This window comes from Tamandua tetradactyla, chromosome 12, assembly GCF_023851605.1.
Source record: "Tamandua tetradactyla isolate mTamTet1 chromosome 12, mTamTet1.pri, whole genome shotgun sequence".
Classification (NCBI taxonomy): Eukaryota; Metazoa; Chordata; class Mammalia; order Pilosa; family Myrmecophagidae; genus Tamandua; species Tamandua tetradactyla.
In genome coordinates, this window is record NC_135338.1 from 18,310,428 (window position 1) to 18,328,783 (window position 18,356).

Genomic DNA, 18,356 nt, shown 5'->3' on the forward strand with positions numbered 1-18,356 from the left:
AAGCCTTGTTGAACAAAAATAAGAGTGGTTTTATTGATTATATATAACTCTAGCTATTTAATATATATTATAAATTTTAAGAATTAGAATAAGTGACTATTTTTACCAAGAATAATCTAAATCATAGTAGCATGTTCAATGAAAATTATTTAAGTCCTGGACAGGCATCCTGTATCTACTTTTCAATTAATTAGGAAGTCTTCATTCCAACTTTCTATTAGACCACGATACAGTTAACCCTATACAAAAATTTCATTAAGCAGAAATACATTATGGTTTCTTTTCCAGCAAATGCTCCCTTCTTGTCACACAGACATATCCCTCAAATATTACTTATAGTAATGTGCAAATCTTGTTGACTTTATATATCCATAAGAGTTGCCTCAAATAACTTTCACCTTGGAAAGTTATAAAGGCATGAGACAGCAGCATAATGCCAGTGCGGATTGTGTATCTTGGATTTTTCATTTTAGCCTCTTAACACTCAATTTATAAGTAAAACAAAATTAATCCCAAATTATTATACTATGTAGGAAAGTCTTTTTATGTGCGTATTTAACCCAGAGATGGAAAATGTCAAATAGTTTGAACAATATTTGGCAGGCCACAGAAAGCAAACAGTACCATGGGAAATGAAAACATTTCTGTTTTACAGCTGAAGAGACTGATGAATGTCATTCAAATTTCTCATCTCCTTCTTCCACATCTTTCAAATTGAGTACTTCCAATGAACCTTTGCCTTTTGTTTCCTTTTTAATTAGCTCATCAATTTCTCTGAAGCAGCCTGGATCAATCAGACATACAATTTCTAACTGTTGATCGTAGTCTTCACTTTCTATAACCTTGATCAATGGTTTGAGCTTTTCTTTCAGCTTCTTTCCTTCATTCAATGGAAGAATGAACCGAAGTCTCATGTGAGCACGTTCTATCTTCATTTTCTCTTTTAACTGTTTTATCACTTCCAAAGCCTGCTGTTTTGTACTTTTGTTGGTTTTGACTGAATAGTGGATGTCCTTCATGGCTCTCTCAATAAGAATAACAGTGTATGGTCTCTTTGTTTCAGGATTCACACATTTGTCTGCTACAATTGTTGCAATGTCTCTAAACATCAGCTCCAGCTGCGTGTGCCATTCTTTATCTGATACTTGAACCTCTCCTTTAGTCAAAATCTGCTTACAGATTTCAGTTTGGTCATCTGTTCCAAATGCACTGATGAGATCTTCCTTCTTTGCAACCTGACCTTTAGAAACATTTACAAATACTGAGTGGGTCTGCAGAACTTCGTCAAGGTCTTTTTCCACGCCGCTCCGCCACCCGACGACCTTGTTTTTATAGCAGGCGATTTCGAAGCGCTTTCCGGCGCGCTTCATGCGAACCACCGCCACATTGGTTAGCCGGATCTGGTTGGTGGGGGTGAAGATTGACATGGCGGCTGCTCACAGACCTCGGCTGCAGCGAGCCTGAGCAGACCCGCGCCGCCCGGCCTGAGGGCCACCGGCGCTGCGAAGTAACGAGCGGGCGGGGCGCGGCGTAATCTCATCTTCATTCTTATCTATAATTATCAGGATATATATATATATATATATATATTTATGTTATATATATATATATATATATATATGTGAGCCTTTCAAAATCCAGAAATAATAATTGCCACTCTGATTAAATGTATCTTCTGTAAGAGCTGAAAACCTAGGCCCCTATTTTCTTATAAGAATTTTCAAAAGGAGACCATACCATGATTGTTCTTTTCTTTCTGTCTTATTTTGCCTCACCAAATATTTCATAGGTTCATTCACATCATTGCATGCCTCAAGACTTCACTCCTTTTTGTAGCAGCACAATATATCAATCATATGTATCCACCATTGTTCATCAATCTACTTCTCAGTCAGTGCATCATTTAGCCACCTGCATTCATCAGGAATCATGATAATGCCCAAAGTCCACAGTCCATTAACACTCTCAACTTTAAAAACTTTCATAGTTCCCAGGATAATGATAACCAATAAACATGCCCACACCAAATGAGAAACCTAAATCTCCTCTTTATTCTTGTCCCTTGCCCTATTATTTACGTCTACTGTTGCTGTGGTAGTGCTGATGGTTTCATTTTGAACATAGCATGCAATAGCATTTCCCACCCCACCACCCATATCCTGGACTTAAACATTCTGTGTACAAGAATCATCTTTGAAGCAATTTTTGCAAGAATTAATTCCTATTTCTAGTGTTAATCAATGGGACATGTAGGTCTACAAAACCCCTTTCAATCTTGTTCATCTTCAATATGGTAATATTACTTATAGACCCACTAGAGAACCACCTTCACGCCTATCTATTCCCTTGCCTTGGAGTTCAACCTCATTAGCTAACGGTTCACCCATCTCTAGCTTCTCTGCATCTCTAAGTCCCCTATATTCTGTACTATAAGCCTTTGGTTATACCTTTATGCTGGTCATAAAAGTGGAATCATACACTATCTATCCTTTTGTGTCTGGCTAATTTCACTCAGCATTATATCCTCAAGGCTCATCCATGTTGTAATGTGCTTCAGGATGTCATTTTTCTCACTGCTGCATAATATTCCATCATATGTATATACTACATTTTGTTGATTCACTCATCTGTTGATGGGCATTTTATTTGTTTCTATCTTTTGGTAATTATGAATAATACTAATATTAACATCAGTGTGCAAATGTCTGTTTGTGTCATTGCTTTCATCTCTTCTTGGTATATACCAAGTAATGTTGGTCATAGGGCAACTTGATATTTAGTTTCCCAAGGAACCACCAGTCTTCCATAGTGGCTACACCATTATACATTCCCCCCAGCACTGTATAAGTGTCCCAGTTTCTCTATATTTTCTCAAAAATTTATAGTTTCCTATTTGCTTAATAGCAGGCATTTTATAGGTGTGAAGTAATTATCTCATTGTAGTCTTTTTTTAACTTTTTTTATTGTACAGCATAACATATATGCAAAGAAAAGAAATAACAAACAATAGTTTTCAAAGCGCTCTTCAACAAGTAGTTACAGGGCAGATCCCATTGTTTGTCATGGATTACCATAAGATTGTCTCAGATTTTTCCTTCTAGCTGACCCAGAATATAGGAGGCTAGAAGGCTTAAATATTTTTAATCATCACAATTGACTTCTTTCCTTCCTTTTTGTGAAAAATAACATATATACAGAAAAGCAATAAATTTCAAAGAAGAGAACAACAATTAGTTGTAGAACATAATTCAGAGTTTGACATTGGCTACAATTCTGCAAATTTAAGTTTTTACTTCTAGTGGCTCTAAGATACTGGTGACTGAAAGAGATATGTCAATTCAATGATTCAGCATTCATATTCATTTGTTAAAGCCTATCTTCACTGTATAACTCCACCATTACCTTTGATCTTTCCATCCCTCTCTTTAGGAGTGTCTGAGCTATGGGCATTCTAAATTTTTAGTATTGGAAGGGTCTGTCAGTAATATGGGGTAGGGAGATGGAACTACCTGATGTTCTGGAGAGGTTAGGCCCTCTAGGTTTCTGGTCTTATCTGGGCCATCTTGAGGTAACAGGTTTTGACAAAGTTATTTAGAGCATGGAACACTTATGAAATCTTATATGCTTCTCTAGGTGTTCTTTAGGTTTGGCTGGCATAATCCTAGTTGGAGTTTGGCAGGTTATGATAGGTAGCAATGTCTAACTGAGGTTTGCATAAGAGTAACCTCCAGAGGAGCTTCTAGACTCTATTTGAACTCTTTCTGCTAATTGAAGAGATGTTCATTTTTACTGGCTATAAGGGAAATGTAGATAAGACTACACTGACATACCACCTCACACCTATAAGAATAGTTGCTATTAAACAAACAGGAAACTATAAATGTTGGAGAGGATGTGGAGAAACTGAGATGCTTATGCACTGCTGGTGGGAATATATAATGGTGCAGCCACTATGAAAGACTGTTCTGTGGTTCCTCATTGTAGTCTTGATCTGCATTCCCCTTTAGTCAATGAAAATGAGCATTGTTTCAAGTGTTTTGAGCCATTTGTATTAGATCTTCAGAAAAATGCCTATTCATACCTTTAGCTCATTTTATAATTGAGTTGTTTGTTCTCTTGTTGCTGAGTTGTATGATTCCTTTATATATATAAAATATCAAACATTTGTCCAATGTATGATTTTCAAATATTTTCTCCCACTGACTTTTATCCTTCTTCACGTTTTTTCAAAGCCTTTTGAAGTGCAGAAACATTTGATTTTGAGGAGTTGCCATTTATCTAATTTTTGTTTGTTTCTGTGCTTTGGCTGTAAAGTTTAGGAAGGTACCTCCTATTATTAGGTCTTGAAGATGTTTCCCTACATTTTCTTCCAGAACTTTTGTGATACCAGTTCTTATATTTGGGTGTTTGTTCCAATTTGAGTTAATTTTTGTACAGGGTGCAAGGTAGGGGTTCTCTTTCATTCTATTGGCTATTGATATCCATTTCTCCCATGTCCATTTATTGAAAAGACTATTTTGACCTAGTTCAGTGGATTTAGGTGTCAAAAATCAGTTGACCATAGATTTAGTAGTCTATTTCTGCACTCTTGATTTGATTCCATTTGTCAATATTTCTATCATTGTGCCAGTACTATGCTATTTTAACCACTGTGGCATTATAATAGGTTTTAAATTCAGAGAATTTAATCCTTCCACTTCTAACTTCTTTTTTAGAATTCTTTTAGCTATTCAGGGTCTCTTTTCCTTCTATATGAATTTAGTACCTAGCTTTTCCAAACCTTCAAATTTGGTTGCTGGAATTTTGATTGGTGCTGCATTGAGTATGTAGATCAATTTGGGTAGAATTGATCTAACTATATTTAGCCTCCCAATCCATGAGCAGGGAATGTCAAACCGATACTACTGTAAAGTCCTGGAACCTATGAAGACTAGACTCCTTGGCATCCCAACAAGGAGAAAGCCAATGTCTTAGAAGACAGTGAAGAAAGCACACGAAGGAGCATCAAGTGTATTAGAATTAGAGCTAAGCAATTTTAATTCATGTCCTGTGGCTCAATACTTGAGTGATTGCTATGGCTTGAGGAGTAGTTGGTCACATTTCTATACTAGGGTGTGCTTTTATTTTCTCCTGTTGACATGCCAATAGGTTGTTTTACTCAGTTGACTGTTAGAATATAAAGCAGCTAAGAATCATTTCATATGTGTGTGTAGAACTTTTTTATATATGAAATTGGAATTTCATTCAGAAGAAACTTAGAGGATGGTTTTCAAAGTGTTTCTAACATTTTATAGTTCAACCAGCAACCTTGAGAGTTTTACTTGTTTCATATCTTAAAAATATTTGATGTTAGACTTTATCATTTTAGCAATTTAATTGTTGTAAATTGACATTTTATTATGCTTTTTTGATCATAGGAGTTGTAGGGTTACAGAAAAATAATGTGATGTTTCATTATAATTTTATTTTTCATTTACAAGATGATTCAAAATTTTGAGCATCTTTTTCTTTGCCTATTGGCCATTCATCTATTTCTCTTTGTGAAAATCTATTTAGATCTATTGTTGATTGTTTTGTCATGGTTTGTACTATAATGTTGAATTTCAGACTTGTTAATAAATTGTAGATTGACCACATTTAATATTTCATTGCACTCTGGGCCTTGTGTATTCATTTTCCCAATGGGATCACTGAATGAAAGTAAGTTCTAAGTTGGTGAGAACTAGATACTCTGCAGAATTGAAGTATTAACTTCCCATCCCTGTGGGTCAATTTTTAGGCTTCCTTTGGAAACTTTTGCATCAAAAGTCAAAAAAATGTCATAGGGAAATTTCCTTTAAAATTCCATAAAGAAATTTTATATATTTCCTATGGAAATTTACAACAATGGGACAGCAAGTGCCACCAGACTTCTATGCTCTGAGAAGCCTGATGAGAAGCACAGGTGTGCTGGGCCCTGGGCAGCAGGGTGGACTGTGGGCTTGGCTCCACAAGAAGTAGTTGCCTCTGAGATGTTCTATCATTTTAGTAAATTCAGTGTGTGAGAGGCCTTGCAAGGAGGACAGCTATGAAGGAAGACTCTGCAGCTGCATGGGGGGAGATATGGAGCCAGGACTGGAAGCCCTGCCAGGGCACCTGGAGGACTCAGGGGAGTCATGCTCAGTGGGGGAGGAGCAGAGAGCAGTTCCAGCCATTTCAGGTCTGGACACAGTAGGAGACTTTGGAGGCACCATCACGTGATTGTGGTGCAGGCATCCTTTCATTTCTATTTGCTGCTCATCTATCTTCCTTCGTGAAAAGTCTACTTAGTTCCCACACAGCCAGAATTAATGAAGAACTTGAGCATTGACCTCTCCAGGCTGTGAAGCAATTGAGTTGAGCAGTACTGAGAGCTACCCCCACTGCAGATGGGAAAGATTAACAGCTAAGGTGCTCCTGATGGGCCATTTCCAGAGTCCCTTCAGGCAGTGCCCAGTGCAAGGAGAAGGGTGAAGAGGACAGTACACCAGGCCAGGGCATATGGGTCCCCAGAGTCCACTTCCTGAAGTTTCAGAGTATCTTCCTGGCTTTCTCTGACTCCCTGAACCTCCTTCGAGGCTTGTGGGTTGTTAAAATTTTTCATTTGTGTGATTGATTCCTTAGTGCACAGCCTGATCTATGCCTTCACATGAGCAAAAAATAATCTTGGATTGAAATAGAGAGGAGCTAATTACTGAGCTGGACTTAGGTGGTGAAGGTAGCCTAACACTTATGTCCCAGTGTCTGCTAAGAGGACACAGAGAGAGTCACTTGACTCTGTGAAGACTCTGTTTGGTCAACATTCCCAGAACCACTAAGAAACAGAGAACAGCTTTTGGAGGCAAGCTAGAAGTTTTAGAAATGGAAAGATGGAGGGCAGGCATTAGCCAAAGGAAGACCACACTTGGAACCTGGTGGCCCAGCTGACCAAAGAGAAGCTCTCCAAACACACACATCTGTGAGTCATTCTCAGATTTTGGTTTGAGAATAGGCAGGGGCAGATCAGCAACTTCTTTCCTCTTCCAAGGTATAAGAACAAATTTTCTGACTATGCAGACATGGGCAAGGCAGAAGATATTAGTCACGGATCAAATTAAATATGCACAGGAATAAAAGCAAGAAGATATTTTCACATCCATTAATCCCAGGAAGATCAAGTACTGGTCAAAAGAGTGTCAAGAGAAGTTACCTATCAAATGGAGGCTAGGCCACATGCAGTGATTGAGTGTACAAGGCTGGGTGATCAGCGGGAAGGTTTCTGTCTCACTTCCCCATGGGTCTGAAGCTCTGTGTAAGTCCTAGAGTTTCCATGCAGTGTACCACAGTAATAGCCTCATCCTTAGGCTACAGCCCAGAGATGTGCAGAATACCTGAGTTAGCTGAGGCAACTTTTGATCCAGAGAAGTGACTAGGAACCCCAGAGCCCTGGTGCTTTTCTGAGTCTGACTTGAATGTGAGAAGATACCAGGGATGGCTTCCTGACTTCTGCTGGTACAAGGATATATAGTAGCCACCAACAATGGAGCCACTGCTCAGGGTGCAGGTGATGCTTATAGGTGTTCCAAGAGGTGTAGAGAGATTGGGCACTTGAGTCAGTACAGGTTGGGAGAGAGAACCTGGAAACAAAGGTACGCATGAATGATGTGGCATATGCTGGCATGAATCTGCTGTGGGTCTGGGTATGAGAGGCTGACGGAGGCCATGGCCTGCCCAGAGTCTCCTAGGTCTGTTCTTACCTGTGAAGTGAGAGAGAAGCACAAGGAGAAGAGCCCAGACCATTGTGGACACAGCTCCGCTAAGACCCCATGCTTCTATTGGGTTGAGCCAGCTGTTCTTATCTTCTCTACTTGCCATGCAGAGGAAGAGATATTCATGCAAATTTATATCTCCTACTGTGATGTTTACTCCAATTTGAGGACCTGCAGAATCCTGAAATTGGTTTCCTTGACTGAGGGGCCCAATAATTCTGACCCAATGGGAGAGAAAAGGATGACGCACCTGCTGAGGCCTTACACAGACCCATAAACATGAGGCTTTCCAGTCCATAGAAAATACAACTGTTTAATTCCCATCAGCAAGCCCTGCAGAGTTTGGGGGATTGCACTGCTATGGGCACCCACTGTGCAGACTCTGGGGAAGATGCACAATGCCCCTTACTGCACTCAGGTCAAGCTCTAACCTCTCCATGAAATAATGCCAGTGGCATTTTACAAAGAGCCTGGCCACTGCCAGTCCACAGCTACCCATATGCTAAAAGGTAATTGATTTTTTTGAATTGGCTTGTTGTTGAGGAGGTTCTGGATTAATAGAGGAAGCTGGTATGGAAACTATGGGGCCTGGTCACTATGACAGGCTGTGTGGATGACAGAATGCAAAGGGCTCTGGAAATAAATGCCTCAGTAAGTCTTTCAACAGGGCTCATTTGAGGGGGCAGCCAGAGATCTGGTCTTTAATAGAAAGAGGGTTTCCTGAAACAGGACAACCAAAGCTGTCATTATCCCCAGGAGAGGGCCAGGGCTCTTAGAAGATGTACAAATGTATACAAATATTCAGGTGCATTAAATAATGTGGAATGTAGAGGGAAGGACAAAACATATGGGAGAATATGCTGAAACCATTGAAGAGATGGACAGTGAGGTAATTGGGTCTGGAGCTTAAAAAATTTTCTCTTTGATGGTGAGATAGTGAATCATTTTGATAGATTTAGTGAGATACAATTGATGTACAGTAAATTGCACACATTTAAATTGCACAGCTGGATAACCTGTGATATGTGTACACCCATAACACCATCACCACAATCAGGACCATGATCATCTCTACCTCCCTTAAAGACTCCTGTGCCTGGGAATGGGTGCTGTCAGGGACTCTGAGGATGTAAGGAAAGGACAGGTTCCAATCCCATGTTGGTGTCTCTGGTGAGCCTTGTTCAAGAGTGGCAACAGCAAAAAGATAAACAGATGCCCCAGAAGGAGCCTGGGCAGGCAGTATGTGGGCATCCAGCCTCATGCAGATGAGAGGGGAGATGTCTCACTTCTCCATGGCCTGGAGCGCTTTGGAAGCCCTGAGGCCTGTGCAATAGGACTGGCAGTAACAAGCAGCTTCATCCTCAAGCTGGAGCCCAGTGGTTGTTAGGAAGCCTGGGGATCTTTCCTAGGTGAAAGCCTAAGGGAGTATCCTAATGAGCTGCTTTTCAGGTTTGCCAATCAAGAGTTGAAGTTGTTATGTGGCTATATGTATCTCTAGGCTCTATGTGCCCCCTTTTCTAGGGACCAAGCCCACTTGCATTATTTTTTGCTGTCTGACTCAAAAATCCTCTTTTTTTTTGTCGACCCCACCCTCTCTTTGCTGGGGCAAAAGCTCCTAGTGCCTTTAACTCTTATTCCAGGTTTAAATGTGCTGGTGGCCCATTTTCATTAGTCAGAATTTGTTAATTAATTCTGCAAGTGTTCCTTGGCTGAGCTAAGCACTTGCTAGTAAAATCTGTTTCCTTTCTCTTTGGAGATTCACCCAGCCATTCAAGTGGGGGATGGGCACTATGGCCAGGCTATCCATGGCCAGGGAGACTTACACTTCTGTGTGGGGTCTTAGCCTGTCCATGGTCCAGATTGGTTTATACTCTGTGTCCAGTCATTGATGGAGCCCCAGAAATTGTTGTGTACAGGTTTCTGGCTTTTTACTAGCTTTTCTGGATGACAAACAAAATTCCACACCTCACTAAGCCACCATCTTACCCCCAGTATTTACTCTTATTAACTTGTTCCAGTATGTTTGGGGCACATAGGGCAGATAGGGTGCATTTCCTGATCTGGCTGTGTGCTGATTTGAAAATTATGTACCCCAGAATAGCCATGTTTTAATCCTGACTCAATCTTGTGAAAGAAACCCTTCCTTTTAATCTTGATTCAATATTGAAGGTTTGAATATTTTTATTAGATTTTGTCCATGGAGCTGTGACACAACTAATTGTGGACATGACCTTTGATTAGATGGAGATGTGGCTCCACCCGTTCCAGATAGATCATGAGTAGATTATTGGATTCCTTTATATGAGTTAATATTTTGGAGAGAAATAGAAATGGCAGAAGCCTCAGAGCCAACAGAAAACTCATAGCATAGCTGACACAGATGCAGACAAATGAAGAACAGATAAACTGATGTTTGGAGATGCTTGGAGCCCAGCAGATGTTGCCATGAGATGTTAAGCAAACCAAGCTTAAAGAGAGCCAAGGGAAGCCAAGAGGTGAAAGCCAGCCCTGGAGAAATAAAATGAGGAAACCTCAGAGGAACAGAGGGTGAAAGTAGCAGAATCCAGAAGCAAGGGACCAGCAGATGCCAGCCATGTGACTACTCAGCTGACAGAGGAGTTTCTGAACTCTTGTCCTTTCTTAAGTGAAGATGACCTCTTGTCTTTTACTTCCTTAGAAGTGTAAACTTGTAATTTATTAAGTTCCCCCATTTTAAACACCATTTCAGTTTTGGTATATTGCATTCTAGGCAGCCTGCAAACTAACACAGGCTGTGTAATCCTAAGAAGTCCTGTTCAGTCTCACTTTGCAGACATAACCTGTGTGTTTCTTTTTCCTCCACTCAGGGAAAGATTTGCTGAACAGAAGCATCCCCTTTAAATACCTCCACCTCAGACTTTCATTGAAAAGAGACCTAAGCCCATACTCTTAGGGGTTTTTGCTTCACTTCCTTGTGAGAAAGTCCAGCTCTGTGTGTCACAGAAGCCCCTTTCTCTATATCTTGTAGAAGAACTTAGGGAGCCTGATGAAAAGCCCTCAGAGCTCTTTCATTTGAAGCTCCACTGTGGGACCTCTACCCTCAACCTGAGTATTATACCCTGGCCAGACATCCCCAGGAGTAAACTTATTCCATGTGGACACCTTCTGTGTCCTTGCTATCCACCAGCCCTTTCTTGGACCAGATATAATCAAATACTTCACTGAAGAAATGGAGATGACCCAATTCAAATGGAATGGGGTGAGGGTGCCATGCAGGCTCTCATGGAGTCACATGGTGAGTCACAGTTGCAGGAAAATCCCAGAACAGGGAGAAATCCATTGGCCCAACTCCCCTGGATCCAGCTGAGTGGTTGACTAGCTGTCAGACCCAGTCTCCTCATTCCCAGATCATCACACAGCACCCTTTGCTAGCCACAAGGCAAACATCTTCTGGCTTCTAGGATGCCAATAAACCCATGGGCACAGTGTCCTCCCTTTCACTCACATTATTCTTGATGTCACTGCTCAAGACTGAAACAGAAGAAGGGACATCCATAGGTCCTGTATTGGAAAAGGGATGTTCTCACACATGGATGTGTCTCTTAATTGAAACTATTATTACACTGACTATCACGATAAAGAAAATGTCAGTGTCTGTCAACTGTTTCCCTGTGGCTCCAATTTTCCTGTGTTTTGCCAGACACTAAGCGTGGTAAGTGAGAGGACAACTAAAGGGTGCCATAGGAGCATGTAATTGGCAAAATTGCTATGTGCATATTGTATGTGTGTGTGGGGGGTGCACAGGGTATTGGGGTAAGAAGTCTGAACAAAAGTGTGAAGTGTATGTTTGGACATGAAACAGGTCATCAGGTGAACTCTGTGGCAGAGAAGGGGAAAGGGCTTTCTAGTCACGGGACAGGGCATATGTCAAGGCCAGGAAAAATGGTGAGTGGGTTGCTGATAACATTGGTGAATGGTCACCATTGGTCAGAGGTCTGTGCACCTGGATATGTGAAGCCATCTCCTCCAATTGTGCTAGTAAAGAAAAATCTGGAACATGAATGTTCCCTTAGCTATACCTTGTATTTTTCGTCAATTATTTTGAAAAGTGAAGTGGACATGAAACCTTCCTGGCCACACTATAATGCATGGGTGTGCATACATCTTTCTGTAGCCTCAGATACGTTCAGAGAGATGTTGCATGTAGGCATTTGTTAACCCTGCAGGTCCAGGCATTTTAGCTCATACTATTATATATAATAGGCCTGAATAGTGCACCATATTTTCACATGGAACCAAGCAATTAAATATCAGGAGTCCGCATCAAAGATGCACAGTGAGTTCCCTGTGTCTAGGGAGGCTGGGGAAGCTGCTGGTTGTGTCTCTTGCCATTGAGGGCCTGGAGCCCTGGGTGAGCTACTGCTGCACTCTGAGCAGTGACAACTAGCCATATCCACATGCTGGAGCACAGAGAGGCTCAGAGAGGCTGAGCTGCTCCACCTGGAGTCAGAAAATGGATCCCAGAGCCCAAGGGTTGGTTGTTGTTTCTGTAAGTCAGGGGCTAGGGGACACAGCCCTGGTGTTGCTGCAGACAAGATGCCCCTTCAGTTCATGCCTTGTTGCTTTTTCCACATGACTTCAGGTTCTGTCTTATGTGCTTGGAAACATAGGGTGGCTGAACCAACTCCACCTGGGATACACCTTGGAGGAGTTCATAGAGGACTGTGAGTACCAGAGAGAAGGGGCATGGGGCAGAGCTGGGTGTAGATCTCCCATCCCTCACACGCAATGTGAAGTGGGCCTTCCTCTGTGAGAGGAGGGGCTCAGATTCTGCCTCCTGGATATCTTTCTGGAGACAGTGCCTTCAGTCTCTTTACATCTCCCAAAACAAATAAAGGAAGGAGTTGCTACATCTAAGTACCACCATGTTCTCTTACCATGAGTACATAGACTCTTGAGATTTGGTTGGTTTGTCCAGGCTAATGTGATGCTCCAATACACCTCAGAGAAATTTGGGCAGTGAATAAAGAAGTTTTTGCAAAATCTCTTTGGTGGAATGGAGAGAAAGGAGGAAATATTCAACTTTCCCATTTGGAGAATTTCTGATATTCTCACAAGCAGTGGGGACAACCAAATCAATAAGCTAAGGCCTCAATCTTGGGTTTCACCACTATCAAACTTATTTCTACAAAGGATAAGCTAAACCTTCTTAAAATTAGGCCTAAGTGTCAATCCCAGAGAACCTCTTTTGTTGCTCAGATGTGGTTTTCTCTGTAAGCCAACTTGGCAGGTGAACTCACTGTCCTCCCCCCTTTTGTGAGACAATGCTCCCAGGGGTGTAAATCTCCCTGGCACCATGGGACAGAACTACAAAGATGAGTCAGGACCCAGGATCAAGGGATTGAGAAAGCATTCTTGATCAAAAGGGAGAAATGAGAAATGAGACAAAATAAAATTTCAGTGGCTGAGAGATTTCAGAGTTGAGAGGTTATCTTGAGGGTTATTTCTATGCATTATATAGATAAAACTTTTTAGTTCATGGGGTATTAGAGTGATTGGAGGGAAGTACCTGAAACCATTGAGCTCTGTTCCAGCAGCCTAGATTTTTAAAGATGATTGTATAAAGATATAGCTTTTACAATGTGACTGTGTGATTGTGAAAACCTTATGTCTGATGCTACTTTTATCCAGGGTATGGACAGATGAGTAAAATATATGGATAAAAATAAATAAATAATTGTGGAAATAAGGGGCAAAATAAATTGTGTAGATGGAAATACTAGTGGTCAATGAGAGGGAGGGGTAAGGGGTATGATGTGTATGATTTTTTTCTTTTTTCTTTGTACTTTTTCTGTAATGATGCAAATGTTCTAAAAAATGATCATGGTGATGAATACAGAACTACGCTGATATTGTGAGCCATTGATTGCACACCACATATGGAATGCATGTGTGCAAAGATGTGTCAATAAAAATATTTTTTAAAAAGACCTTGCTCTCTGTCTTTCCCTGGAGCCTTCCAGTCCTGGGTCTTCCTAGGCCAGGATGAGGAGACACCATGATCATGGCCTGAAGGAGAGGGAACTTGGTCTCTAGGAGCCCTTGGGTCCTGAAAGTCAGAGCTGTGGGACAGTCCCAGCTGGGTGTCCCAGGGTTTGCTCAGCTTCCATAGAGGCCTGAGTGGTTTCCCTGATGACAGGGTCATCTCAGTATTGGGCAGCATACTCCACATGGCCTCAAGGCTTCAGACCTAGCTGGAGTCTCTGACAAGCATGAGCCTTCCCTTTGGAGGTCCCAGCTCATCCTGATCAACTCTCTTGGGCTACAGCTCATCTGGACATAGTGGGCTGTGGGGACTCCAGATTCTAGATGAAGGGACTGTTTTTCCAGAAGAGATGATTGCATCAAAATTAATGACAAGAGAGCTCACCTCTCAGATGCAATAGCTCACCAGCCCCAAGGGTGTGGAATGAGAATTAATATTGCAGCTCTCCCTAAAATAGAGTAATTGGGGATTTTTTCCCTCTCAAGCCTCCTAGTGCAAATAACTGAAATATTTCAACTATATGTGTTTTCAAAATAGATCTCAGTAATCATTTCAAAGCCCTTATTTTTTCTTTTATTGTACCTCATTTTTTTCAGATCACAAAGGGAGGAGGTTCATTCAGAGGAACAGTGGGAGTTTGTGTCTCACTTCCGCCTTGTCCTGGGCCCTGTGTGAATGGTGGAAATGTCCTCCCACATCTGTCAGTAATTGTCAGCATCAGCATCTGGCTGGTGCCCAGAGATGACCAAATGTGCTGTATTTGCTCATATTTCTTTCAACCCAGAGAAGTGACTAGAAAACCAATATCCCAATTGCTTATTTGAGTTTGAGTAATAGAACAGGAGTATCCTGGGAGAGCTCCCTGCCCTCTGCTGATAACACTATATGCTTTTTTTCCTGCAATATTGATGCCCCTTCTCAGAGTGCAGGTAAGTCTCATGGGAGTTCCCAGGAATTCAGAGAGGGCAGACAGCTGAGTTAGCACAGACTGGGAAAAGGAAGCTGCAGAGAGAAAGTCAAGAGTGTTAGAGAATAAACAGATCTACTGATATCTGAACCAGTTGCTGAGACCTGTCCCCACCTGTGCAGTGGGAGAGGATCAGGAGAAGAGGAGTTCAGGCCATGGTGGACACAGTCCCTGAGGACCTCAATGACTTGGGTTGCTCTTGTCCTCCCTTTATGGGCCCTAGCAAAAGAATGGTTAGCCATATAAATTGTGTCCAATTTTTACTGAGCTGAAGTCTTGTGGATAGAGAGATGTGACAGGTAGGGCTAATCTGGTGTCCCTCGGGAGAGCCCTGGGAGAAAGCAGCTTTTGAGGCACATGGCCTGTGAGCAAGAGGGTCTTCCATGCCCAGAGAGGACCCAGCACTGGGTCCCCCTTGGGAATACAGGGTTCCACCCCAAGCTTCCTGGCATTAGGGTCACACCCAAATGTGGGAGCCCTCCATGCAGCTCCTATAGGGCAGCCCTGTAACGCCCACCAACTGGCCACAGTCAAACTTCTAACCTTCTTGATGGTCTTATGAGCTTCTGTCATCTGACCTGGTCACTGTCATGCAGCAGACTGTGACTAAGTAACTTGTGTGACCCACACTGTGACCAGCTCTAATATAACTAATGTTAATATGCTCCAAATGTGTGGGACATTTGTAGTTTAAAAGAAGAATTTCAATAAAGGTAAAGCAAATATGAAATTTTCTATAAGAGTAGATTATTGTCTGAAACAAACAGACAAAAAAACATGTCAGGAATTTAGGGAAAGCACCTTTAAAAGATATTCCTTAACATGGATGGTGAGTTATATATAGGAAGCGGTGCCCTAGATGAAGAAAGGATATGGGCTGAGAGACAAAGATGTGGAAGGGGACAGCCTGCTAATGAAACGTGTAAGTCCTTGAAAGGAGAAAGCACTGTCCTGTCTCCTTGCAATTATAAAAACTCTTCCATCCATATTCAAAACTAAGAAAATATAATGTCTCAGAACATATCCTACTAAGATCATCTACCAACTGTCTACCTCTTTATAACTAGTTTTCTTACTAAAGAAAAAATTTTTGCCAATTCTATACATTTTATTTGATTTTCCATAGGGAGTGTTATAGTTGTTTATATATTTACCATGCAAGTCTTGGAATATTAATGTGCTAGCAGTTTAATATTCTGTTTATATGACTGGAATATTTTAATATATGGAAATACAGGTATCTATTATATTTAATATGATGTTATATTGAACTTGTTATTGAGAGAATAAATATAAGCATATTGTTTTATACATTTATTTATACTAAGTCAATTTTTTAAATTAAATAAATTCCATTGCATATTGTTAGTGAAATATGTCACATCCTGATGGTGGAAAAATAGCTCAATCCCATTTTTCTTTATAACTCTAGTTTCACTTTTTATGTTGTGTTGATAAGTTCCAGGAAAAAATAACACATACCTATCATAACAATTTTCTTTGCCTAACATTTTTCACCATTTAAAGCAATTTTAGATATGAGGTAAATGGTAGAAAATACATTAACATTTTAAGGAAATATCTTTTTGTCTGAAATTTTTCCCTTTTTTTCAAAATGTGGTATATAATATTCTGGATATCTGTGTTAATGTGCACTAAGGAAATTCAAAGCATTTATGATACCTCTTTAAAAACATATAATTAAAAAAACATACATATAAGAAAACAAAGACAACTGAAACTACTCAAAACTGGCACCTTCAGTGTATGGATGACAGTGAATGCACAAACTTCTAGTTCCTCTCAGTGAAAAACAAAACAAAGCAAAATAAACAAACCCCCCAATCCTAGAAAGGTACCTTCCATGTTCCCATCAGAAGTCAGAAGCCTTAGCAGGAAGCATGGTCAGTTTAAGGAAATGTTGAAAGACTTAGAAGAAAGCTCACAGCAGACCTATTACTGATCTGGAGTCATGGCCAGAAATAGAAAATATCCCTAACTATGAAGAGAAATCACAGTGTTCATATAGAAGAGAGCTCTGAACTATAAGGAAAGAAGATTAAAGTCCACTGAAGCAAAAGGAAGACATCTTTGATGGATGGATGGAGAAGTGAATTAAAAGGAAAAGGGAGGTGAGTCTTTGAGAACCATAGGGTGAAGGGATAAAAGTAGGAAAAAGAAGGAAGTTAGAGTTGTCGGGAAAAATAAATGATGATCACTTCATACTAGAAAGAACACATCATCAATATAATTCCATTATAATAAAAGAAAAATTAATGAAGTTGAGAACAGAAAAATAGTAGGTCTAATCTCTAATCAACCTATTATTTAAGAAAAAAGAAAGAAAGTGCACACACTTGCTAACTTATTTAACACAAAGGGAGACTGCAATATAAAGTAGACAATATACAAAATGGCAATATTCCAATAGTCTTTATAAAATTAGAAATTAAAAAGAACCTTGAATTAACTTAGCACCTCAGTGAAAAAAAGTAAAAGAACCCTAGATTAAATACTAACTTCCTTATGAAAATAACATTGACAAAATTGGCTTTATTAAAGATAAAAACCTTAAATAGAATTATTATAAAACACATGTCAGAAGGGATTTCCACCATACCTTGAAGATGACCTGGGTCCAATTTCTCTGCTTCACAGTATGTTCCAAAACACTGAAAAGTATGTAACTTTTTTAATTCTTTTATAAAGCAAGTGTAACAACTGACACCTACACCTGACAAAGAGTTTAAAAACAGAGAAAAATGATGGACCAGTATCAGCAGCTTGATGCTAAACTTATAATAACTATTAATAAATAGAAACTAACAGCTCATTGAGAAATTGATACAATATGACAGCTTTAGGTAGTTAAAGCTGCTGGGATGTAATATGCCAGAAATGGAGTGACTTTTCAAAAGGGAATTTATTAAATTGCAAGTTTACAGTTCGAAGGCAATGAAAACGTGCAAACTAAGGCACCCAGAAAAAGATACCTCAACTCCAGAGAAAGGGCTGATGAAGTTCAGGGTTTCTCTCTTAGCTGGGAGGGTGTGTGGTCATATCTGCTAGCTTTCCTCATTTCCTAAGTCTTCCCCAGGGCTTTCTCCTTCTGCATGTCCAAAGCTGTCTGGGCTTCATCGCCACTAAAGCTCTTTCCAAAATGGTTCCCTCTCAAAAGACTCCTGTAAGCAGCCCTACCTTGAATGGGTGGAGACACAACCACATGAAAACCAATTAATCCAAAGTTACTGCCCACAGTGGGGTTGTTCACATGTCCATGGAAGCAATATTGAATGAGGATTCACAGCAGTTTAAATCTGCACAATAACCAAAGTGGGATTTATTCCAGGAATGTGAGTTTGTTTCATTATTGGGGAATCCTTTAATATAATACACCATATCAACAGATTAAAAGAAAATTCCTATTATTACCTCAACAGATTATGAAAGAATGTTTAACAAAAGTTAACACTTGAGAAAATAAAAATAGATGATAACTTTTTACATATGGTGATAGAAATTCCCATGTATAATACTTGTTCCTAAAACTAGCAATTTAGAAAATGTGTGATTTGCACTAAGATCAGGGAAAGGCAAA

General features: G+C 40.3%; 1 pseudogene; it reads right to left on the minus strand.

The window, feature by feature from the left end:
• Positions 1–228: 228 nt before the first annotated feature.
• On the minus strand, positions 229–1,529 carry LOC143651247 (ribosome maturation protein SBDS pseudogene; annotated as a pseudogene).
• Positions 1,530–18,356: the final 16,827 nt, after the last annotated feature.